The 26,107-nt window shown below is 51.4% G+C and overlaps 1 long non-coding RNA gene across 2 annotated transcripts; it reads right to left on the reverse strand.

Moving 5' to 3' along the window:
* Positions 1-2,138: 2,138 nt before the first annotated feature.
* LOC125918347 (uncharacterized) lies at positions 2,139-25,494 on the reverse strand. Of its 2 annotated transcripts, none has more exons than XR_007456426.1 (4): positions 25,231-25,494; positions 5,753-5,830; positions 3,060-4,259; positions 2,139-2,419 (listed from the first exon to the last, which is right to left on the reverse strand). It is a non-coding gene; the product is annotated as an uncharacterized LOC125918347 (long non-coding RNA). The 2 variants fall into 2 exon arrangements; XR_007456425.1 differs by lacking the exon at positions 25,231-25,494 and adding an exon at positions 18,128-18,226.
* Positions 25,495-26,107: the final 613 nt, after the last annotated feature.

Below are 26,107 nucleotides of genomic sequence, written 5' to 3' on the forward strand. Positions count from 1 at the left end.
ATGTGCGGTCACTCGAGAAGGGTGGGGATACCAAAGAGCTTCTAGGAACGAATGACTCAGCCAAGGCTGAAGAGAGCCACACGGTCTACATGCAAACATTTGCACACACACACACCTCACCAAAAGCACTTTGGGGATCTTTTCACCGCCTCTGTCGCCGGTGGGGCGAAGTCACAGGCCCGGGATGCCTGCTTGCGGTTTTCTCTCGCACCTTCAGTCCCTGATGGGGATTCCTGTGCCGGATTCCCTGCTCCGGGGAACTTGTCGGCTTCCTCCGAGGACCCTTAGCAAAGCCCAGGGGTCAAAAGCCCTACCTCAGGGTACCCGTTTTGTTCTCCCTGTCCTAGCAGAATGGCCAAGGGGACCACCGTGAAAGTCGTTGTCTCCCGCATAAGGACCTCGGGTCGAGAAAAGAAAACGGTTTGTGCTGTGTTAGTCCCATGCACTGTTACTAAGGTCCCTAATTCTTGAGATCCTTAATTCCAGGCCTCCTATCCCAGGCAGACAGCTCCCAAACTACCCCCAAACATCTGGCTTGCATGTACCTGCATAGCGGGTTTCCGCAGTCACCTCCTTCAGGGCATCTCATCTGTCAAGTAGCCTGATCTTCAAGACGTGCTCTGGGGCCCCGGCTGAGACACTGCAGAACGTGGGACCTTTTGAGGCCCGTACGGACTCGCCAGAGTGAAAACGACCAGCAGCCCAGGTTAAACCGTTGAAACAGCAACGTTAGAACTTGCGAATGGATACATACCATCGCCGTGTGCAGGAGCCCAAGATTTTTGTTCAAAAACAGCTCCCCTGTGTGTGTCAGAACGAGGCCTTGGTGACAGAGCAACCCGGAAGGGCCAACAAAATACACAGTCGGGTGTTTCCTAAACCTACTACAGCAGGGAGACCGAGAGAAGCCGCTCCCCTGCCAGACGGAACATTCCAGATGCTGAGGAGATAAACTGGAAGAGGCTGTGGTCTGGGAAACATCAGAGAGAGCTAGTTCCCTCCAGGCGACGGATGTTCAACACGCTTGGAGGAACTGGAGATGGCCCAGACCCCTCCAGCTTGAACAGGCTGATGAGGTTACACTAGGAAGAATCCCCATTTCTTTCCATGCCCCCCGCCCCCAACACCAGAAGGGCTTCACGCCTGCTCTCTCTCTAAGTTTTTACGCACAAAGCTTTCCCACCAAGCAATCCGCCAACCCCGGCCAGACCCAGGACCCTGCGTGCTGGTGTGCTGTGAAATCCAGAAGCTCTCCTCCCCCTTTTCGTGCATATTCTGGGGCTTTCTCGGGTTTTAGCAAAAGAGCCTTTTAACGGTGCGACTCATGGGCCTCCACCTCCATCGCGCGCAGGGAGGTCTGGACCAAATTGCAAATCTAAACAACAGACTCCACAGATCATTCAGGATCCCCTTCCCCCTCCCCCAGTGACCAAGGCTTCACTGCTGGGTCCAGCTGGTCTCGTCCGAACACGGCTTCTTCCCCGAAGCCTCCTCAGTCCCAAACGTGGTCCTAGCCGGTCAAACCCCCACGGTGGCTGGGCCCGTGAACCCCGGCTTGGGCCCGAACACAGACCGCCCGCTTCAAAAAAGAATTAGACCTGTTCTTTCTTACAATTGCCTCGGGCTGGGGGGTTGGGGCAGCGTGTCTGGGCTGTAGTCACAGACACAAGCAATTTTCATGACGACCTAAGGCGTCAATGTCCTTCCGCTCGTGTTTGTGTTGTTACAACGGGCTGAGAATTACCTTAATCTAAACGATGTTATCTGTCTAAAAAAGAAAGACAACCATTTTAATTTAGAGAGCATACAGACACGTTTGTAAAAAGTATTAAAGACCTAGAAAGCCTTGTCTCAAACCGTAACCGCTCGGCCCTCAAAGGGATTGGAAGAAATAATCCCAAATCTCCATCAACTCTCACGCTCCATGTTAGACATTTGGTGGGGCTAGCTTCGCCCACGAGAACCCGAGAGACATGCCTGGTGCTCCCAGGATGGGTAAATACGCTCCCAAAGACACTCCAGATATGTTCTGGCTATAAATTCCCGTCAAAGGATAGAAGAAATAGTAAGTCTCGTTGGACAAATGTATCACCTGCCTCCACGTCTATAAATGACCTGTGGATACAAAATGCAGTCACTCAGCTGGAAACCACCTGTATTTGTGCAAGAGTTGGTTCTGGCCAAGGTCGGATACCCCAGGAATCGGCCCGGAGCTCCTCATTTGTGCAGCTTTCCCAACACCACTCACAGCAGCCAGAGGTGAGTGCCGACGTTTCTGCACGATTCGTGTATGCAGAGAGTGGCCACGTGGATGGCAAATCCAACTTCTTCGAATGGCCCTCATAGCGACTTGCACATCACATCCTCTACGCCTCTGCTGAGGGAAGCGAGGTGGGTGTTCATTGCTTCACAGATGTGACTATAGAGGTCAAAGAAGAGACGAGCGATCAGTGGAGCCATGCTTAACAGACAAACCCCAAAGGTAAGATCAGCTAGGTCTCCCTCTCTTGACAAGATCCCCCTTGAATCTAAAGACAAGGCCTGACTGCTTCGAGACTCAGTTTAACATCAGTTGCCCTGGAGCCTCTTGGGAACTGCTCAAAGCACGGGGGGTGGGGAGGGACCAATTTTAAGTGTGGTCTGACAAATGACAGCTGAAGGTCCGGCCAGGAATTTCTCCCCTGCCAGCTCGACTCCACAAGGCAAGCCTTGGAGAAATACGGGAGAGAAAACTCCTCCATGGTTCAACAGGGGACACTCACGTCCCCACGGCCACTTTGTAAACCCTCCAAGGAAAACAATCCCAATGCCAAGTTCGGGGGCCAGGTGCAGCAAGGTGGAATCACTCAGAACCCCGCCATGTTAGTTTTGAAGCTAACATTCTCTTGGCCTCAAGTCTGTCCTTTTATACTTTGCTGGGAGAGGCTGGGGTTGGGATTCTGCAGACCGCACGCCTGCTCTCTTCTCTGATAGGTTCTGCCCATCGGGGGGACTGGGGAGAGGGGGCACGAAGCTGGAAAAGGAGGGAGAAGCTCTCTCCAGGTCTTCTTCCCGTTTACCTCTATTGGCTTCCTGTCCCTGTTCCCACTCGCAGTGCTTGTTGTTCACTCAGGCAGGGTCAATCCTTTCCAGAAGCATTGGACTCCAGCGTTTTGGTTTTCTCAGCAACCACGGAGCCCGCCTCAGCCAGAGACCTTCTCCTCCTCAGATTCAGAGGTACCGGCCCCGCAGGAACTTTTCTCCGAGCTCAGAGACCCCGAGAACCTGCTGAGGAGCACCCCTGTCCCCCGCATCTCAGAAATCTGAGATCCAGCCCGCACACCCCTTCTCCGAGTGCCTAACTTTAACAAGTCCGATATCTTCCCTCGTGCAGCCTTGTGAAAACTGCTTCCTACAGGTGCTACCGCCCCTAATATCTGTGTGGCCTCCCCCCTGCCTTTTCCAGCCACCTGGTTAGTAATTCTCTACATTACATTATCGCTGGCATCACAACCGGGGTGATTTCGGTCTCCTGCCTAGACCAGGACGGATTCACCCTCAGTTAGGTTCTAAAGCATCTACGGCAGGAACTAGAACATGGCACTTCCCATCCCTACCAGATGGTGACGCTGGAGAGGGTTCCCCCACCCCCCACCCCCCACCCACAGCCCACATTCTGATCTGGTTTGTCTCCGGCCAACCTCTGCACAAGCAGGGGCAAGTTCACATTCAGAGGACGTAGCAAAACTGGTGACAAATGGAGCTTCGTTGCTGCACCGTCTTGGGAAGGGAGGGGGGGTGGGTGGTTGCAGGGATTCCCTGCTAAATATTCGAATGTGTCTCCTTGTTGGCTAGAAGTGAGCTGTATGGAAAGATCTTCATCATAGGTTTTCGAGAGAAGATGATCTTGTTATAGTTTGCAGTGGGGTTTTCTCTGGACTCCGTATGAAAGCGTATCGGTTCGGGCATGACGGCGGGCCCCAGGCTCGTCACCGAACGCGTGCTCCATACCGATAACATGGTCTCTGACCTCCTGTCCTTGGACAGCGTGTCTCCGGAGGACTTAGATGACTTTCTCCTTTTCAGCTGCGCGATGCCGGAAGGTTGGCTCTGCCTTGAGGCCCGCTGGCTTTCTTCAAGTGCTTGCATAGAACCCAGGTCCCTGGCTTTGCTTTTCTCAATGAGTTTTTCCACCATCGGGGACGTGTAGGTGACATAGGCTGGCCACGGGCTGTGCTTTTCAAGCAGACTCAGGGGAAGCCCGATGTTCTCTGTGAGTTCTACCAGCAAAGGGAAACACGGGTGATTTAGAGGCACTCGGGTACCACAGACCAGTTCTTCAACGAATCGGAGGGTCTTGGAACCACGTTTTGAACGTTTCCCCCATCATGCCTAACGGCCCTTACACCCTTTGTATTCAGCGGGGATAAGAGCGAATCCAAAGATGGGAGACAGAGTGACATTCCAGAGTGTCTACCAGCTGAAGAACAGCGTGGTGGTAAAAGGCGGGGACCTTGGGAGGCTGGCAGGCTCAGCCTCAGACCTTCGCAGAACGTCAAATTGTGCGCGCTCTGACCGTCTAATGTTTTTTTCACCGATAAAATTGGTTACCGGAAGGCAATTGTAAGGATTAGCTAACGATACGTTTGAAGGGCTTGGAACGGGTTCGCGCGATAGTTCAGCCCTGAGACACACGGGCTCTGCAATTAGACCGGTTGAGTCCAAACTCCTTCTCTACCTGCGAGATCACCGCGAACCTCGAGCAAGCCCGGTAGCCCTTCTAAACCGTAGCTGCCTCCTGGGTCAAATCGTGGGCAGAGCAAGATTTGATCTCATAGAGCCTTCTTGCGGGTTACAAGAAATAGGTTATGTAAAGCTTTTACTGAAGCGGATTAGCTTGCACAACTGGCAAATGGGGGGCGTTGAACTCAAATCTAAGGGGATCAAAAATCCTCAAGCTTTTCGCTGGCCAGAGGTTCTGAGCATTTGGGGTTAGGGAGGCTTTACTAGAAAGTCTGTTCATTAGTGTACCAAACAGCCCGTTCCTTTGGGGGTTGGGGAAGGCAAGGAAGTTAAAAGGTTGGTCTCGCTGTGTCCAACCTAAATTCAGTGAAAAAAAAAACAAAAAAACAAAAATCAAACACTAGCCGTGGGGATAACCAGAGAAAATGCAGATTCGACAGTTATTCCCAGGCTGCCTGGCGGACGTTTCCTGAGCTGGAGCTCGTTTAGGAGCAGCTCTGTCAATAAAGAACGGATTGTGGAAGGTTTCATTCCCCTGCAAGAACTGTGTATTATTCAGCCCAAGGAAGGCAAGATATGCAAAATCACCTTTCGCCAAAAACAAAACAAAACAAAAACAAAACAAAACACGCACACCCAAGCTTCCAAGTATAGACTCGACGGCTCATTTCTGTGCCCTCAAAGCAAACGCAAAATGCAAAGGTCTCGGGCCACCTGGCTGGCTCAGTCAGTAGAGCAGGCTACCCTTGGGCTCGAGGTCATGAGTTTGCACTCCGTGTGGGGGTACGGAGATTGCTTCAAAATAAAATATTTTTATTAAAGAATGCAACGAGCTTGCGGGCCGAGGCGTTTGCTTGTATCTGGCAGAGGCGAAGGTCATGATGAACCACAGTCCTCCGCGGCTATACTCTTCTACGCGTATAACAGGAGCCGCCACCCGGAGCCCCACCCCTTTGCCTTCCCTCCCCAGGTCTGGAAGCTTCGACCAGCCCTGCAGCAGGAGCTCCCATTGCTAAGCCCCAAGCCCTACCTTTGTGTCTCTTCGCCTTTCTTGCTTCAATCACCTCCATCATTAAAGAGTTCTTCTTCACATTCAAGGCCCAGATACCTTTGGGAAAACACACTTGTTAGCCAGGGTTACCACAGGGCGATCTTCAAGAAGAGGACAGGTCTCCCGTGGAGCGGGGGAGAGGGCAGGGGAGCTCAGCTCGGGAAGTCCCAGTAGACATCATCTTTGCTACCAGAGTCCCATTGTGCTGTTACTGGGCCGAATTTCCACCTCCTGGCTATGCTTCTCAGCCAGCACCGAGGAGAGGGAGGGGCAGACATGGGCTACAGCCCAGAGTCAAGACGCAGGTGCCCCAAGTACAGGCTGAAATAGAGAAGTCTCAGTGCTCTATGAGGCCACGCGTGCGGGTAGTTTGATGGGACCTGTGGTCTAGTGGTTCTCGAACTGGAGGACGGCTGCCTCTGTATGAAGGGCTGGTTGGGACACAAGTGTTGAGGGGCACCTGGGTGGCTCAGTCGGTGGAGCGTCCGACTTCGGCTCAGGCCACCATCTCACGATTCGTGAGTTCGAGCCCCGCGTCGGGCTCTGTGCTGACAGCTCGGAGCCCAGAGCCTGCTTCGGATTCCGTGTCTCCCCCTCCCTCTGCCCCTCCTCCGCTCACAGTCTGTCGCTCTCTCCAAAGTAAACGTTAACATTTTTTTTTTAAAAGAAAAGAACGCAGTGTTGAGCACTCCCCACCGGAGCTCCAGATTCGACAACCAGCGTCCTAAACCAGAGGCGGGGTGGGAGATGCGGACGGTTTGTAAGGTTTTATCGTTAACCACCTAGTGACAGGAAACAGGTCCGGGAGAGCTTGGTAGTTCCCTTCTAGTTAGTGCTAAGACTGGAAACACGCGCATCGGAGAATTTTTATCCAAGAATTCGTTATTTGGTACACTCAGGGCTGTGCACCTCTGGGGTCCTTGAACATCTGAACTTGAACGTCTGGAACGCCATGGAGCATTTCTGCTGTGGGAAAAGTCTCAGAGGCTTTTGAACAAGCTTTCGGGTGATGCTCGTGCCAGCGGTCAGGCGACCACACTATGGGAACCATCAGCCTAGAGCAGGGCTTCTCAAACCTCAGTGAAGGCTGACACTGCCGGGAGAGATTGTTAAAACACAGCATCGGGTGCGGGGGGGGTGGGCACCCTATGATTCTGGTTCAGTAGGTCTGCTTTGGGGACCCGAGAATTTGCATTTGCCAAGAAGATCCCAGGGGACAGTGCTGGTCTGAGGGCCACACACTGAGTAGAGCTGCTTTAGACGGACAAATGGTTCTATATCTTTCTTTCAGCTGCAACATCTGTAGGGGCTGCCCTGCTGTGTGTGAAACGCTCCCCCGAGAGAAGCAAATCTCCAGGTTTTCCACCCCCTTTATTCTCCTAGCCAAGGAACCATTGTGGTATGCAAGTAAATGCGTTATTGATGGGGGCAACCTTAAATCCCACTATAGTTCTAAAGTAAGTTATTCCCAATGTCAGCATTTTATTATTACACACCTAACAAAGGATCGCATTCTAGACATTTATTCACACTCTAAAAAAAAAAAAAAAAAAAAAGCTACTTTCTGTCAAATCGGCTCAGATCCAGGCTTTACAGAGGCCCCACTGTTCTGTCTTAGTGGCGATCTTTCATGACAACACATTCTTTAAGTTTGTCTTACTTATTTTGAGAGAGAGGGAGAGGGCAGAGGAGGGGCAGAGAGAGAGAGGGAGGGAGAGAATCCCAAGCAGGTGCCCTGCGGTCAGTGCAGAGTTCGACTCAGGGCTCAGTCTCACAAACTGAGATCATGACCAAAATCAAGAGTCGGATGCTCAACCCACTGAGCCACCCAGGTGCCCCCATTAATGTGTTTTAAAAGCCACGTCCTTTCAATAGCCACTACTGATGTTTAAAAATACTCTTACTACAAGAGCAATGTTTTCTCGATACGATTGTCAAAAATCTGCCCAATAGCCAATACCACATTTCACAGTACAGGGCATTCTTGTGTTGTCCCATGTGTCGCTTTTGTTTAACATTGTTCTAGAAGTCGTAGCTATTGGGGTGCCCGAGTGGCTCAGTCGGTGAAGCGTCCGACTTTGGCTCAGGTCCTGATCTCGCGGTTCGGGAGTTCGAGCCCCGCGTCGGGCTCTGTGAGGACAGCCTGGAGCCTGCTTTGGATTTTGTGTCTCCCTCTCTCTCTCTGCCTCTCCCCGACTTGTGTTCTGTCTCTCAAAAATAAATTTTAAAAAATGTAATAAATAAATAAAAGTGGTAGCTGTTAGCCTAACGCCTGAAAAAGAAATTAGAAGCATGCCTACCTGTGAGAAAAGACAGTTATCATCGTTTGTAGATGATACAACTTTTTAAAAACCAAGAGAATAAAGTATTTTTTATGACAGAAATTAAAAATCGCTTCCCTTCATATACAAAGCTCAAAATATGAAACTATATTCCCCATAGCAACAAGAAAAGTGAAAACTACCTAAGAATAAGTGACATTTAATCGTATATGCATCTGTACACATTTATTTATTTATTTATTTATTGAGGGGGTGGGGGGAGGGGAAGAGAGAGAGAGAGACAGAGAATCCCAAGCAGGGTCCATGCTGTCCGTGCAGAGCCTGACACAGCGCTCGATCTCACAACCATGAGATCATGACCTGAGCCGAAATCAAGAGTCGGACTCAAACGACTGAGCCACCCAGGCATCCCCATGATGACACATTGTTAGGAGAATTCACAGTATCGTTTTTCTGAGGTCACAGAAGAAACAACTCGTTCACATAGACCTCTAACCTACGGCTTTGTGTAATAATAAACGACAAAAAACAAGAGAGTTGGAGCAACTCATCTGTCCTTCTAAGACCCACCATGGATCTCAGAACTGTGGGTCACCCATCCCAAGTCCCCAGTAATGTAGAGGGTGTTGCCCCAGCGATCACCCGGCCCATGCCTGTTCCCCTCCAAGGAAAGAGATTTCTTGACTTATCCCCTTGTCTACAGAACTGTTTGAAATGTGTTTGTACCCCGCCCCATACGTACGCTAGGGTTAATCAATCGTGCCAGATTGAAACGTTTTGAGAAATGGGACACGTTTGGGAAACATTAGGGAGATGTCGTGAGTTCGCGATATCCGGGCACTTGCAGAGAATGCCTTCCATCCTCGGTTCTGTGTTTCTAGTGAAGAAACCCCCGAGGCCTCAAAGAAGCTCGGTTCCCAGGGAATCGCTCGTGTCGACACCAGCGTGCATTCGTTTCCCCCAACACCTTGCTCAAGGCCTCCCGCCCTATGTCACCGGACCCCAAGGGCAGCCCACCGTGGCTGACACACAGGTTCTCCAGAATGGTGGGTTTTTGTCATACTTGTTGATGCAAGAACCAGGACGCTACAAGCCCAAGGCAGGGAGTGTTTGAGACAGCCTCAGAACTCATGGTGAGGACTTGTTTGTCTGAAAATAAAAGACACACATAGTTGACATTAAGTCTGAAGACAAGCTGTGGGCTTTTACAATCTCCTTCGACTCCGGCACAAAGGTTCCATTTTGTCTCCCTATAAACGAAATGCAAACCAGCAGGCTACAGACAGAAACAGCATTGATGGGAGGGGCAGGAGGCATAACATTGAAGTGCTTTTCTTGTTTCTCCTCTAGGCACAAAGGCCTGTGTTCAGTCCACTGGGTTTCCAAGCCCATCTCCTCCCACCCGAACCCAATCTCTTGTCCTACCATTTCCAGAATCTTGCCTGATATGCTGGCCTCGGCCAGCCTTGCCTGAAGGGCCTCCAGACACTTGCCTGGAATCAGACACAAATCTGTGACCTTGGTCACGTTCCTTGACATGGTCTTAGGACCTCCATTATCTCAACTTAGGAGATGAATGTGAATTCCTGTCTTATTTCTCTTACGGAGGTATGGATGTTATAATAAGCTGTCTGCAGCTTAAAGGGTTTCCAAGTCATCAGTCCGCCACCTTTGCTGCACGTCGGAATTACCGGGGATCTTTTACAAATTCATATGCCAGGAGGCACCTGGGTGGCTCAGTCGGTTGGGCGACCAACTTCAGCTCAGGTCACAATCTCGCCGTTTCCGAGTTCGAGCCCCGCGTCAGGCTCTCTCTGCTGACAGCTCAGAGCCTGGAGGCGGTTTCAGATTCTGTGCCTCCCTCTCTCTCTCTCTCTCTGCCCCTTCCCCACTCAGGCTCTGTCTTTCTCTCTCAAAGAGAAATAAACATTAAAAAAAAAAAAAGTCCTATGCCTGGCAGCATTGTGATTTAGTCGGAATGAGACGCAATACAACCATGAGAATTCGAAAGCTTGGTTCTAATGTACTGCAAGGTTTGGGAACCACCATTTTTAGAGACCAAGTCAAAAAAACACTGAAGATTTAGAGGGTATTAGCCACTTAGGAAACTTAGCCTTATTAGGAAACAGATCAGGGGCATCATTCAGCCCTTTCGTTGTTTTAAGACATATTTTCATTGATGCATTCATGAATAGATATGGATCCATATATATATAGTACCGAATGTCAGTGGCCTTTAAACATTTAAAAGGACCCTACTACATTTCCATTACCACCTGCCAATATGAGAATTTACTTCGATCAAAGGACAGCCAGAGCCTTAAAGTACTGAGCTAAGAAAACCGTGGCTGCGGGTGGTAATCTCACGCAAAGCTAATCTCACCCTCTGTCTGCGGCCACAAGCCGCATCCTTATCTCAGGAAACCATCTTCCAAAGGGATTTTGTGGATTCCAGGCAGGACTGAGAGATACGCGCATTGATACCAGTCAACTCCGCTCAGACTTTCTAGCCCGCTAATGCTGTGGAGGCGAAGCCATTCGCACACTCCCGCTGATCAAAACATTATCGTAATCCAGTGTTTCCTAAACCGTGTCCCACAGAAAGCAAGAATCTCTCAAGATGTTAACTGATGTTACTTACTTAAAAGAGGGGGGAAACGGGGCTCCTGGGTGGCTCAGTCGGTTGAGCGTCCGACCTCAGCTCCAGTCCTGATCTCACGGTCTGTGAGTTCAAGGCCCGCGTCAGGCTCTGTGCTGACAGCTCGGAGCCTGGAGCCTGCTTCGGATTCTGTGTCTCCCTCTCTCTCTGCCCCTCCCCTGCTCTCGCTCTGTCTTTCTCTTTCTCAGAAATAAACATTAAAATTTTTTTTTTTCTTTTAAAAAGGGGACAGGGGAGGTCCATGCCAAGGGTCACCCTGTAAACCCACATAGATTATTTAATCCAGGGGACACCATTCACATGGTCTATGTTGTTATGCAATATAAATACAGCAAGCCTGCCCTCGGCCAGGGAAGTTTGGAAAATAAGCTGTTAAACAAATGCCTTTAGTACAGCACTTCTCAGAGCCTCTCAATATGTTGCCTCGCTCTGTCACCCTCCAAAAGGGGGAATTGTTAGGCAGTACCCCCTAACCTCATCTGACCAGGGGAGGATCCATCCATCCATTGGGTAGAGCATGTCCTGGAACTAGTTACCAGGAGAACATGGGTGTGGATTCCAAAGCAACGTCCTTCCCCAGCCTTCTTTTGGAACCCGGAGCACCATAGACGGTGATAACATAAGAGAATGGAAGGGTGAACTTGCTCAAGGGATAGCCGGGTCTTCAATGACTCACTTCCTCTGAAATCGGCCTCAGAGGCTTGGTCCCCCAAAAGCGTCCATACGGAGAGGAACAGGCCAACGGGAGAGCCTTGCGCTCCGTTGGGAACTAGCCCTATTTTCCTTTGTTCAGCCCCTTTCCTCTCTCCCCTGCTCCAGTCTGCAGGCGTCTTGTCTTCCCACACCCCAGAGTCTGGTCTGGCCCCAGAAGGAGAACAATTTCCCAAACGGGAAGCGGATGCAGAGTTTTGTTTCACCTCTGCGCGTTATCCCCCTCGACCTTGCCTATCCACCCCTGCCCTCTGTTTCCTCTTCTGCCTTCTGGCTACTCTTCATTTCTTTTGGCTGAAGAGGAAGCTGCCACTTAGGCTGTTAGCATCTTGGAAGGTTTACCTCTAAGATCAGCAGAAATGTTCCCGGTGCAGTGCGTGGCTGACGCACTGATGTCCGTCCCAAGTGGCCCTCCCGGGAGACACATAGAACACCACCCCCCCCACCTTATAGGCCAAGTGCATGCTCTGACCCCCTGTGTTCCAGGGAAATACGGTGCACACCCAACGAGCTTCCCAGGAGCCCTGCCTCATCATGACTCTCTCCACCTCTCTACCCTGCCTCCCTGTGGACGCTACGGGAACTCTTGCCATAGCCTCACCTCTCCCTGATGGGCTCCAGGGGGGCACCTACAACATACGGGTTTGATGTGTCTTTAGAAACACTGAGGCCGGGAGTGTGGGGAATCCCAGAACCGTTAAGCCAGAGGAGAGCGAGGGTGGGGAGAAGCAAGCTGGTCTCCCCATCTCCTTATGCAACGATATGCTGGCCGCCTTCCCCCCCCCCATCCCTGCCCCTCCCCAAACACACACACTCCACTCTAAAGAGAGGGGAAGTGAGCCTATTACTATACCCTATTAAGTTGCACACAGTGGATGGCATAGTTGTTAGCTATGTCCGACTTCGGCTCAGGTTGTGATCTCGCGGTCCGTGAGTTCGAGCCCCGTGTTGGGCTCTGTGCCGACGGCCCCGAGCCTGGCGCCTGCTTCGGATTCTCTCTCTCCCTCTCTTTCTCTGCCCCTCCCCTGCTCACACTCTCTCTCTCTCTCTCTCTCTCTCCTTCAAAAATAAATAAACATTTTTTAAAAATTAAAAAAAAGAAGAAAAGAAAAGAAAAGAAAAGAAAAGAAATGCCCATCTTCTAACACAGACCTGGCATTCCTGATTCATCGTTTATGGTGGGTGGGAGGGGGTACACTGCTTCTCGAAAACGCTTCTGTACGCTACCTATAGTCACGTGTGTGCCTTGAGAGACGCAGAGTGGCAACAAAGTTCAAGTACCTACGGCCATAGACTATCCATTCATTCACTCACACATGCCTTCAACATTGAGTTCCAAACACGAGACTTGTAATGCCTGTGAGTTAGTTCTGTGCTTACCCCAAACATCTGGCCGATTCTCCACATTCACCTCTTGCTTTGGGATCCACCCTTCTCAATGTCAAAGGCTCGCAAGGCAGATTTGTTTTCTGCCAAGGCCAATAACGAATCAAACAAGAATAATCCACGTTGTCTTTATGTCAAGAAAAATAAAGCAGAGAAGTTCCCTGTACACAGGCCAACTCAAGGCACAGCAGCCGCTCTGCAGATGATTACTGAGCAGCTCCGTGTACCGAGTATTGTGCTGGGTACTGGAGACACAAAACAGAACAAGGCACAGCCTTGGTTCAAGGAACTCACGGCCCCTTGAAGTAGACAGAGCACAAGCTTCCTAACTCAGCCGGGTGGGGAGGGAGTTCAAGGAACAAGATTCAAGAAGAGAAGAGGTTTATGGTGAGTCTTGAAAGACAAGGGAAATCATGGGCATGGTTCAAATGCCAGCCTCCAGTGTTTTCAAATGTTGATTGATGTGATCAGGGCCCACATTCTTCTTCCAGTAGTCAAATCTTTTTTTTTTTTTTTTACATTTATTTGTTTTTGAGAGACAGCGTGAGCCGGGAAGGGGCCGATAGAGAGGGAGACACAGAATGAGAAGTAGGCTCCGGGCTCTGAGCCATCAGCACAGAGCCCGACGCGGGGCTCGAACCCACAAACCGTGAGATCACGTCCTCAGCCAGAGTCGGGCGCTTAACCGACTGAGCCACCCAGGTGCCCCCAGTATGCAAATCTTAAAGCCTGTTTCCAAACGGTACGTCTTCTGCATACGAACTACAGTGTTGAGCTGGCTAAACGACCGCTTTACAAATTCACTACCGAAAGAAGCGTTGGGCGTTGGGCGTTGTGACGTCGTTCCGCTGGAACTACGGATTTGAATTTCATATTTACCCAAGGAATAGCCAACCATAAATATTAAAATTCCCTTTTAAGATGATGTCACATGAAGGCCCATTAGGCACAAAGCACGTGGGATCCTATTGTCTGGAGATCAAGTTCCAAATTTCAAAACGAAACTTCCAGAACAAACCAAACAGGCAACATCAGAGGAGAGAGCTTTTCAACCTTTCCCTTCCCTGGACGTTTGGGGGACACTTGTAAATGGATAGGCTAGACAGGTGGGAGAGATGTGGAAAAACAGGCAGCGAGAAACAGTCTTATAACTTCACATTCAGGAAACCAGATAAGGAAGGCTCTCAGCATTTTGTGCTCGGAGACCCTCTCTCTGCCAGACCGCCGGCTCGCGAGCAGCGGGACTATGACAATGTGTGGCCCCACAATGTTCAATCAATCAGAAGAAGGAAGTCCCGCTTCCCCGGAACAATGGGGTCATTGTGAACCCAGCGAACTCATAGTGGAAACAGGCAGGGATTTCCCAGGACTGGCCTCAATCAATGGGCCAGGCCACCCCCTTTTAAAATGCTCAACGCACTAGGAATCCAGGCCGGCGTTTGTCTTGAAGAAGGGGACTTGTATTTGAGGCGTGGCCTCAAAGCAAAGCACGAAGGTAGCTGCCTTCCGTGGGATTCAGTTGTTCTGTCAGCCTATCGCCCGCGTGTCCTCAGGAGGACACAGTTATCCCCGTTCCCACCAGAAGGTAAACAAATCCATCCAACCCGCACCCAACTCTTGGGTCACAGAGAACTCCCGACCACGATGAAAGCAAAGCTCTCAAACGTCTGGGGGGAGCTGTGGCCGGTGGGGTGAAGGAGGTTAATTCCGCCGCCGGGCCAAGACAGCTCTATCCGATTAGCAGAGTCCCAAATTCCTTCCCGCACCGTGGCCAGCCCCCTCCTGCGCTAGCAGATTGTGGGGAGGAACCAGAACAAAAATCATCAGCCTTCCTAGAAAAGCAATTCTAGGCATGAGTCATGTCGATGACGGCTGGTGGCATTTTGCTGTATTTATTCCCATGTGGTCTCGTAACAGAAATTGCGTATCCGCATTATAGAAAGTTTGGAAAGGGTTCTTTTTTGAACCTCATAATCCCATCACCATCACACAACATTTATCTTCGTGCTCTCCTTCCTGGCTTATGTGATTGTGGCCGCAAAATGTCCGTATCCTTCTGAACCCATCATTTTTGCCCAAACATCCGATTGTATTTTCTCATGTTCTTAGAGATTCCTCATAGTTATGTTAGAGGCCGCCTAACAATCCATCAGAATCTGGGGCGCCTGGGTGGCTCAGTCGGTTGAGGGCCCAGTTCTTGATTTAGGCTCAGGTCGTGATCTCACAATTTGAGGGGTCAAGCCCCGCATTGGGCTCTGCACTGACAGCAAGGAACCGGCTGGGGATTCTCCCTCTCCTTCTCTCCCTGCTCCTCCCCCACTCGCAGGCATGTGTTTTCGCTCTCTCCCTCTCTCCAAATAAATAAACATTTTTTTAAATTAAAAAAGACTACGTATGCTAGCAAGGAGAGAGCAATGAGATCAATGACAAGTGCTCTAAACTTTCAAGGTACGGGGCCTAGAGTTCAAGGCGTAGGACTCAAGTGAAAGCCTCTCAACGAATGTCACCCCACCTCCAAACGAGGAGGGACAAACTACTCCAGCCAATTGTCAGGACCCTGGGTGACAGCTGAAGGAACCAAAGAACCTCAAAAAGCCAACCGGTTTTCTAGAAAAGCACAATGGGCATGAGCCATTTAGTGAAGGGGTCACCGGTTCCAACTCCCCACTCCAGCCCCCGGCTGTAACGAGGCCATCCCGGGCATTATCACTCCCAGCAGAAACCGTACATGCTCTCGATAAGGTCCCTGAGCCATCAAGAAGCTGTCAAATCGCGTGCCCTCAAAGTAGAAACTCAACTCCTCCTTCCCTCTCACACCCCAAATTCAGGCTCTGTTCTCCAAATACGTCCTGCTACCTCTATTCTCTTTCCCTTCGGCTCATCCTCCATTCGGCGGCTGCAAGAGGCATCATTGATCAATATATCCATTCATCCATTCAACAAATATTTACTGAGTGCTTGTTCGAGCACTACGCCAGGCATGACATTCTAATCAGAGAAAAACCGAGAAGGTCCCGGTCTCGGGAAGGTCACGCTTCTGTTCAGAACGTATTTGCTACCTATTTCCTAGAGTCAAAATGCACCCCCCCCCCCCAATCTAGTCCCAGAAACGCCTTCCAATCTGGGCTCTTGTCACCATGACTGTCCCCCTGCGCACTCGAGCCCTGAGCGTGGGTCCTTCTCATGGGCATGTCCTGAGTCCTTCTCCTCACTTCCCACTTCTAATGGGCTGCATGTCCCCCAAAACCCAGAGCACAGCTCAACCATTCAGAGAAGCCTTTCCTAACTCCTCCCAAGGAGAGACCCTACCCTTCCCCTGTGCTCTTAGAAGAAGGAAAAAAATGACCCTATTACAAATGGCATCCACCACATTACGGGAAGAGAACTGCCAGGGAGCAAAAGGTGTGGGATTTATTTGGAGCCTTGAGGAAATGGATAAAATTGTGTTCAAAACCCGAAAAGCTGAGGATCAGAACCCGAAATTTGGAGAAGCCCCCACCCCTATACATCCCTGGGACTTCCTGCCAAGAATGCTTTGTCAAATCACCACCAAAGGATAGACCCTCTCTCCTCTCAATGGAGGGCTGTTTCTCCCCTCGTGACCCGCAGGTTTCTGGACCCGGAGGTGGGTGTTCATCCGCCTTAATCCGCCATTCTCAGACCATGTTCCTCCCTCCCCTTTGAAGCTCATCCTATCAGACCATACCCCCTTCCCACCTGGTTGCTGCCAGCCTCTGTCCTCAGCCACCGACGGCCTCAGTTTCTGGAACCCTGGTTTCCCTTTGTACCGTCACCCTTATCGTCAACAGTGGTTTCTGAACATCTCATGAATGACACATACGTGCTGCCTTCCCTCCCACTTCCCTTTTGACTCTTGTCAACAAAACACCTCTCCCCTGCAGCCCAAGCTTCTCCCTCATTACCTTCCAAAAGTGGTCATGGGTAACAGGTGACCCCCCTCGTGTTCCTGAAACATCTTCCAACTTGGCTTCCAAACAGACTTAACGCCACTCAGACCCGTGGTGCCATCGCTCCTTTTCAGTCCCCACACAGATGATTTCTGGGCTCCCTTCTTTTTTTTTTTTTTTAATCCCTGCATGTCCCCAAGATGGCTTCGCTGAGTTCTGTTGCCTCAAAGCTCATCTGTTTGCCAAATCTTGTGGCCAATCCCCAAAGACCAAACTTATATATCCAGCGGCCATCTTTGTCATCATTTGCATATCTTAATAAGACCTCAAACTTTTCAGGGTCCAAACAGAGCTCTCCACCTTACCCCCGGAAGTCTTCCTCTCTGGTCTTTTCCATCTCAGAGAAAGCCATCACCCTGCACCACACTGCCCAGTTCGAAAATCTCAACCAATCTCTGTGCTGACAGCGCGGGGCCTGCTTGGGATTCTCCCTCTCTCTCTGCCCTCCCCCTGCTTGCACCCCCTCTGTCTCTGTCAAAATAAATAAAAACCTTGGGGGAAAAAAATAAGATTCATCGGGGAAAGCGGGGCATCACCCTAATAAATACGACACACAGATAACGGCTCCTGGCGAGAGCTGGGTTCAATTCCTGGCACCATCCCTCACTGCTTTTAAGTGCGGGCAAATCACTTCCCCTCTCTCTCTGAGCCTGAAGTCTTTCCCATCTGTAAAATGGGGATGACTCGCCTCCCTTGTAGGATTCTGACGAAGGTTAAATGAGACACTTCGCGTGAAGTGCCCAGAAAGAACAATGGGATCCCTTGCAGCCGTGACCTCCAGGATTCGGGCTTCTCGCAAAGGCTAAGTGAAACCTTATCTAGCAGGAAAAGTCCACGGGGCCTCAATGCACTGAATTCCAGCTCAGGCCCGAGTCTGCTTTCCCTGCCAACCTGCCTGTGTATCCCTTTCCGGCACAGCTTGTGTCCTGTCCCCGCTGCTTCCCGCCCCCCAGACACGGCCAGGTGTCACCTACATCGGACGCCACACCTGGGGGATCTTCCATCCGTAGTTGCTAGATGTGAGACGTTTTCCTCCCTCACAATGATCACAAATTAGATGCGCGCCCCTCCCCCCCCACAGGTCCCTTTATCTCTCCTTCCACGGCTGCTCCGGGGACTCTTCTCTTGGCGGGTGGCCAGCCCTGCGCGTGGGCTCACACACGCCTCACCAGTCAGGGTCACGTATCCCCGCTGCATGCTACCGAGCTGGTACCGCTCTCTCTCCCTTCCTAAATTGTGTTTCTTAAAGCTCCGAAGGAAGATCTTTGACTTCCAAGCAACTCCTGGCCCTCACGTCGCCTACTTTGAGGACAGACCACGGTCAAGACCTAAGGCCACACCTGCTTACCTTGTTCTGATCTCTTCTGGTCCTCCCTTCTCCCATCTGGAAGCTCTTACAAGTCCCTGGTGCAGTTCATTTAACTAGGTTTCTGGAGGGGTTGGGGGGAAGGAATGAGAGAAGTCAACTTGTAAAACATAAGATAGTGTAACTAACATGGATAGTTTGGGGGGGGCGGGGAAGCAGACAACTGAATATATAGAATACTGTTCCCTCCAGCTGAAAGAGAAAATAGCAATTGCCAACCTCCCAGAGGTCAAGGAGGAAGCGGGGGGCGGCGGGGTGGGGGGGGCCTCTTGAAATTGGGGAGAAAGATAGGGGCGCCTGGGTGGCTCGGTCGGTGAAGCATCCGACTTCAGGTCAGGTCATGATCTCACCGTTCATGGGTTCGAGCCCCACATCGCAGCACAGAGCCTGGAGCCTGCTTCGGGTCCTGGGTCCCCTGCCCTCTCTGCCTTTCCCCCACTTGTGCGTGAGCACGCTCGCTCTCTCTCTCTCTCTCTCAAAAATAAATAAACCTAAAGAAAAAAGAAATCGGGGAGAAATATTTAGCTGCTAGCTTCAAAGGAATCTTTCTAGGCACAAATAGACACAAGTAAATGCATAGTGAAACATCACAGCCATCCACATCGAAAATATGTGTGGGGAACATGCCAGGAAATTTTGAAGTTCTGACAAAGGGAGTTTTTGTGGAGTCAGAGGCCCAATGAAACAACGAGGCCTTGGCACGCGGGAGGGCGGCATCGAATGCTTTGAAACTCCGGGAACAGGCCCCTCATGGAGGGCATTGCGTGGACGTCCTCTGCCCGGCGAAGGCCTGGCCTTCGAGAGGCACCCTCGTGCAATCCCTGCAGGAAAACCAACTCTCTCCTGGCTGTTCTTGCTGTGTTCCTGTGATCTCATTGTGTGTTTCAACATCTCAAGAGGGCAGCTGATGAGAGAATCGGCCAAAGCTCTCAAAAAAGGCGAGGCTGCGTGTCGGACAATTGTTTGCAGCAGAGCACGGCGTGGAACAACGAACACGAGCTCAGGACAGGCCGGCTGCTCCTTGGCTGTGTGACCAGAAATAAGACAGGTTCACTTCCTGATCCCTGTGCGCCCATCTATAAAATTGAGGCAATAGCAAGAACTTGTCCTTGGATGGCCCCGAGGATGCTGGTCATGCGATAATTCCCACGAAGCATCGTGGGAAGATGCTTCCCAGGCACGTGGTAAGAACCCGCTGGTGGCGGGGGGAGGGGGGGCGGATCGTTATCATCATCACGAATGCAGGACTGTGACAGCTCTCACAAATGCCAAAACAAGGTGGTCTGGCTTTCCGGCTGGAGACACGGGCCAAATGTGTCTCATCAAAAATGGGGCAATAACTTGAAGATCGGGGAAGAGATTGGCGCAGTGAGAGGGCAGAGGTTGGGCTCAGGGGACCCCCTCGCCCCCAACACAACTGCTGCCCTACTGCCGAGCCCACGTCTCACCCACCCTACCCCACTTTCCAGGCCCCAACAGCCCAGCTTCTATTTCTCTTCTCAGGTCACTGCAGCCCTGATCTAGAATGACTTAAGGAGCAAACCAGGGCCGAGAAGTCTCGCCAGATTCCTACTGGGAAGAATCTGGGGACTCGGGGCTACAAACAACTTTAAAAGGGACGCGGGGCGGAGCACAGAACTGGAGTCAGGAGAACGGGTTCGAAACCCCAGCTTCATTTCTTTCTGTCCAATCTCGAGCAAGTTACTTAATCTATCTGAACCTCAGTTTCCTCATATCCAGGAGGAGAAACATCCTGCCTCATGTGAGGACGCGAGGACGATCCGATTACCTGAGACGCGAGTATTCCGTGACCCATGAAGATATTTATAACATTCTGCTTTTGTGTTGAAGACCATGAACTCCTGAACGAATGGCAGAGCTTTCACTCTCTGGTTTGTGACCAGGGCTCATTTCGGTGACAAGAATACAGACTAACATTGGCGCCCAAGGTGAGCACCAGGTGAAATCTGGGGAAAGCCGCCCTGTCGTGGAGCTTTACTCAGAAGTGACAAAGACCTCAGAGAGAGGGCTGCCTTGGGCTCTTCCCTTAGAAGGAAGGTGGGACGGGATGGGAGAGTGGAGGGTAAGTGTACCTAGTTTAGAAATTTAGAATCATTTGCCCCTGAGAGGTCTTCCGAAGGCTATGCCAGTGAAGGGACCCACCCCCGAGGAGAAGTAGGGGAGACCACAGAGTTCCTTTCCCTCTGCCCCTCACAGCCATTGGCGTATCAGAACTGCTGAGGTGTCACGGCCCACAGGTTGAACAGACTCAAAAGCAGCCCGGCCCAAAGGCCTGCGGTAGGCAGCCTCCAAGATGGCCCCCAATGATCCCACCTCCTGGTATTCACATCCTCACTTTGAGTATAAGCCACCAACGCGACTCCCTCCCAACGCGGTAAAATGGTGTGACGTCGCTTGTGAGACTAGTTTACCAAAAACTGTGCCTTCCATCTTGAGCATGCCCCCTCTCCCTCCTGTTCTCCCAGGCATTCGTTCCGAGGGAAGCCGGCCGCCATGTTGTGAGCCGCTCTCTGGAGAAGACTTGTGGTCAGCAACAAACAAGGAAGCGAGGCCCCTAGTTCAACAGCCTGTGAGAAACTTAATTTTGCCAACGGCCATGTGGGTGAGCTTGGAAGCGGATCCTCCCCCGCCCCCTAGTTAAGCCTCCAGAAGGGACCACAGCCCCAGCCTCAGCCACGACTGCACCCTCATGAAGAGACCTTGACACGGAGGCACACGGCCGCGCCACACTCGGACTCTTGACCCACGGAATCTGCGAGATAACAGATGTTTGTTTTAAGCCACTGAGTCTTGGGGTACTTTGTTATGCAGCAAGAGATAACTGATACAGGGTCCTTCCCAGTCATGTTAAGGAAACCCCAGAGACGGAGATGGGAGACAACGTCCTATCCTTCCAGCAGTGGGAGTGGTTTCGCTGCCTCAATCCCACTCCCATCTCTACTAGAAGCAATTTCTGCTAGAAGAAGGGAGCACGTACAGTAAAGAATTTATGGCTACGAAACACCACAGAATTAAGGCCATCCTCTAAAAGCCAATTTTGAGGAGGCCATTTTGATACAGCAGAAGTCTCTCTCTCTCTCTCTGCCCCTCCCCTGCTCATGCTCTGTCTCCCTCTTGTCTCAAAAATAAATATAAACATTAAAAAACATTTTTTTTTTAAATGATGTGAGTGTCCAGGCCACCCTCCGCCCCATGCCCTCCTGGGACTTGGGCTGCTCCAATCAAATAGGCTGACAGGCACCAGCCCAGAGGCTGGAGCTTCCCCGAGAACTCTCCAGAGAGCAAGTCCTTGGGGGGGGGGGGGGTCCCGTGGGAGACACCCCCTGCATCGCGCACATCTGAGAACGTGAGAATGGAGACACCGCTCGTGTGCGCGGTGCAAGTCAAGAGCGCCCTTATCTTTGAACTTGGTTTCCTGAAGTTCTCTATCGTTAAAGCCATTGATGTATGAACACGTAATGAAGAATGCCTCCTCCCGTGGCCCCACGTGGTTATATGGTCATCCTCCTGGGCAAAAAGGATTAGCAATAGCTCCAAGTTGCCACAGTCCCCCAACCCCTGCAGAGATCCATCCAGCTCCGTCGGGGACAGTTCCTTCCAACTCAACATCCTAACCCTCATGTCACTGGGGGAGGGGGGGGGCTCTCCGTGCCTCCGTTTCCCCCTGTGTAAAAGTAAGGATTCGGGTCTCCCGTCCCCCGTCCAGCCCTGAGCTCCTGCGTGTCCCTGAAACCTCCTCACACCGCAGGCCCCAGGAACCGGAATTCACTCCGGTTTCCCAATATCCCACCAAATGAATTCCTTATGAGCACAACTTCTGGGTTTATACTAACGGAGAAAACACTGCAAGGCCTGACCTTCAAAACTCAGCTTGTTCTCACTCCTTGCTGTGTTTCAAAAAAAAAAAAAAAAAGACGAGCTAATTTTGCCCTCTCGGGTGGGAAATGTGCAAGGCTCCGATCTGGGACCACAGCAAACCCCCCTCCCAGGCGCCGAGCCCACAGAGCTGGCACTGACGGTTTTTCCATCCACCGAGTGGAAATTCTAGACGCAGAAGGTGCCCAGACCGACCCCGCTTCTGCTGCCCTGCCAACTGCCGTAAACCTGTTTCTGTCCCGTTGGACTTGCAACACGGAGCCAGAAATCTGGAAGAATTTAACACCCAGTCGGTTCAGACACAGGAAAACATTGTTCAAAGTAAACACTGGAATCCCTCCCTCATCATCCAGGAATGTACAGCCAGCAGGGTTGAGATCAGCAGCTTCTCAGAAAAGCCATCGCTTCTGCTACTCTGCTCGGGGCTGTGGCCCAGGAGGGCCAGGAGGGGCTCCGGAGCTGTTTTCTGACTACGACACGGTCAAGGCTGGGCGGTCGGCACGCGGGGACCTCTCCCCTCCCGGGCAGACACGGCCGGTGCTGCCCGCAGCCCTCCAGCTACAGAACTTGCTGCTTCGCCACAGGACCCAGCCCACATGCAAACGCCCTGTCCTGTCCCTGAACTTGGGAGAGACGAAGTGCCCTTGGAAATTGAGAGGGGCTCGGGATGCTCCGGGATTTTCCATTTCCCTTGCCTGTGGCAGGCTGTGAAAGGGGCACTCTTCCTCGACGAAGAAAGAAGGCTCTGTGTGCGCGGCCTGGGTGCTGGGCCTCGAACTAGAAGACGTGTGAGCTCTGTGGGATGTGGCCACCAGCGTTCATCCCGCCTGGACTGAGACTTAACTAATTCCATCCCTCCAAAGGCCTGTGCCAGGTCCCCACCCCATCTCCCCTGGCCCTGGAGAGCAGAGAGGGAGGACTGGCTTCACCCAGGGGCCGCCTAAATGGATCCAAGAAAGACGTTACACATTAAATCACTTGTGTCACGGTGTCCCTCCGCCTCAAATTCTGCCTAAACTCCACCCACGGAGACGAGGGCACGAACCAAGTTGTTAAAAGTTTTCCGACAATCAATGTGTGGGATGAGACCTACGGGCTGGGAATGGTTCGAGGGGGAACAACGCAGAGCGTTCTTGATGGCTCTTGGCCACCCAAAACTCTGAGGCTTCCATGAGGATGGTGGGGCTGCTGGGGAGCTTAGGGGCAACAGCAAATCAGGGGACAGCCTGTCTTTGACCCTGACCGCCCCATTCCTAAGCCCGGAGGGATCCACAGAAGGGGCATTTAATTCCCTCACTTAACACGGATTGAGTGCCTCCTACCGAACCAGGTGAACAAGACGGATGCCATCGCTGCTTTCAGGGAGCACGGAATCTGGACCAGAGGTTATCAAGGGTGGTCCAGGGACCTCGGCGCCCCCAGCGGTGATGGCATCGCGTGGGGGCCTGTCAGCAATTTCTCCAGTCCCACCCTGGCCAACCGCATCAGAAACTGTGGGGCGGGACTCGGCCACCTGCCCTCTAGCCAGCCCGCAGCCAACACCGATGGGCGAGAAAGTTTGAGAACCACTGATCTGATCCGTCCGCACCTCCATGGATAACGGGGAAAAGACTCGTGTCAAAGGTTACGGGTCTGATGCGGGAAAGTCTTAGAAATGGTGCGTTAACATGCTCCCGGATTAAAAACAGCGGTGCCCCACCGTGGTGCCATTGGAAATGTTTGAGTCCAGCTTCGGAAACGCTTTTTCCACCTCAGCTTGGTCCCCTTTCACTGGTGGGTCCTAAAACCTTATGGTGAAGAAGAGGCAAGGGCCGTTTCTCTGCTCAGGAGCCATGAAGCAGGTGGGATCTTTTCCGTGGCAGCTGTTCGGTCCGCTGTCTTTGGGGCTCAGCGAATCCTTGTTGGCTGTCCAGGAGAGGATTGAGAGCCCAGCGCTCTGTCCTAATGGGTGTCCTTCTCTTCCCCGTCTGCATGCTCTCCCGTGGGGACACCATCACTCCGCCACGACTCGTACACGTGTGTCTCCAGGCTTCCCTGAGCTCTCCCCTAGACTCCAGACTCATGCATCCAACCTCCTGCCGAGCATCTATTCTTGGATGTTTTAGGGGTGCCTCAGAACCCTGTTCAACACACACACACACGCACACACACACACACACACAAGACCTGCCCCTCCCCATTGTGTTAAACCTTTTGCCAAAACCCAGGGAGTCGTTTCTCCCCTTCATCCTTAAGATCCAGTTCATCCTCAAGTCATGTCAACTCGGCCAGTAGAAATACCCTGAACCCGTTGTTTTCCCTCCATGCTACAAGGAGAACAACCACCAGTAATAATGATAATAACTCATAGAGCTCTGCCCATGCTTTTCTATATTAACTCATTGAGCCTTCCCCACAAACCTATGAGTTAAGTGCTGTCCTTTATCCCCTCTTCCAGAGGGTAAAATTGAGACACAGAGAGGTTCAGTCACTTGCCCAAAGCCACCCCTTTTGTGGAGGGCCCAGGATTTGGAGGTGGGCACCAGGATCCACGTGATTAAACACACGTTCCCAGGGTTGCTTCTGTATCCACTAGGAATACTCACGTGGCCTCCAAACTGGCCTCCCTGCTTCTACTCCTGTCTCCATAGGATTTATATTATACACACAGCAGCCCGAGTGGTCTTCCCAAAACACACACCAGTACTCACATCCCTCCCCGAGGGTTTCCACACAGCCCTTGGAGTGAAATCCCAACAAACTCTGACCATGGAGTTAGGAGTTTGCCTCTGCCTCTCTCTCTCTCTCCCTCCCTCTCTCCCCCTCCAATCACATCGCTCTTCTCTCAAACTCACCAAATTCCAGCTATCCCTCCACCTACGATGGTTTTCCCTACACATTTTCCCATAGCTGGCTTCTGATCATTTAGATCTTAGCTCAATGGCGCCTTCCAAGAAAGGCGTTCCTTAGCTTTCTATCTAAACTAGCCCTCAGCCCCCTTTCATCACATTATCTTATTTCATTTTCATTACAGCACTTACCACCATCTGAAATTATCTTAAATTTGTTTACCATTTCTTTTCTGCCTGCCCTCTTAGAATTTCGGTTCCATGGGACAAAGGCATTTGTCTGTCTTTTTCCACATACATCTCAGGACCCAAAACTGTATGAACGCTTACTGAGAACGGTGAATATGGCTGAATCCCTACCTTTCCGGGGCCACCATTTGCAGTTCCACTACAGGACGAGGTGGGTCACAACCAAAGGAGACACAAGGTGTCATGAGACGGGAGTGATGTCTCACCCAGCCTGGGAAGGTCAGGATAACATCCAGGGGCAGCACTGACTTCATTTCAGTGAGTCGTCATTCTGGGGCCAGACCTGCCACATAGAGAGTTGGGCAAGACCAGTAGTCTACTTCCCTGGTACCAGAATCACCTAGAAATCCCAGTAAGACACAGACTGTCAGGTACCAGCACCAGAGTCTCTGGCTCAATAGATCTTGGCTGGAGCCCGAGAATGTGCAAATCTAATAAGTTCCAGGTGAAGCTGGTGTTGCCAACTGGGGGGAAAAGTTGTGGGAAAGTGAACCAAGTCAATGGCAATGAAAACAAACATGAGGGAAAGAACATGGCCACAGCTAACAGTAGGGATGAAGGAGTGAGATGGGTCTAGGTGATGCTCAGGTCCCTGAGTTAGGGGATGGACGGAATTAATAGAGAGGGAGAGCAGGCTTGGGGAAACCTGCTTCGTGTCATTCGGGGCATTATAGAAAAGCCAGGTGGTCATGCCCGGTGAACCACTGTCCATATGAACCTGGTATCCAAGAAAAACGGCCATGGTTACAGATAGACAAATTTGATAAAAGATGAGGTCAAAAGTTAAGTTGAGAAAAGGGATGAGAACTGAACCATGGAAAGAAATCAGGACTTAAGGCACGGGAGGAAAGAAAAGCCCACTTGGAGACTGGGCAGAGATCCCAGACAAGAGGAAGGAAAAGTGGGGGAGTAGTCTCAAGAAGCCAAGGGAAGGTATCTGCCGAGAAGACTGTAGTATAATTTTTTTTAAAAAATGATCTTTGTCCCT

Source organism: Panthera uncia, unplaced genomic scaffold (assembly GCF_023721935.1).
Source record: "Panthera uncia isolate 11264 unplaced genomic scaffold, Puncia_PCG_1.0 HiC_scaffold_687, whole genome shotgun sequence".
Lineage (NCBI taxonomy): Eukaryota > Metazoa > Chordata > Mammalia > Carnivora > Felidae > Panthera > Panthera uncia.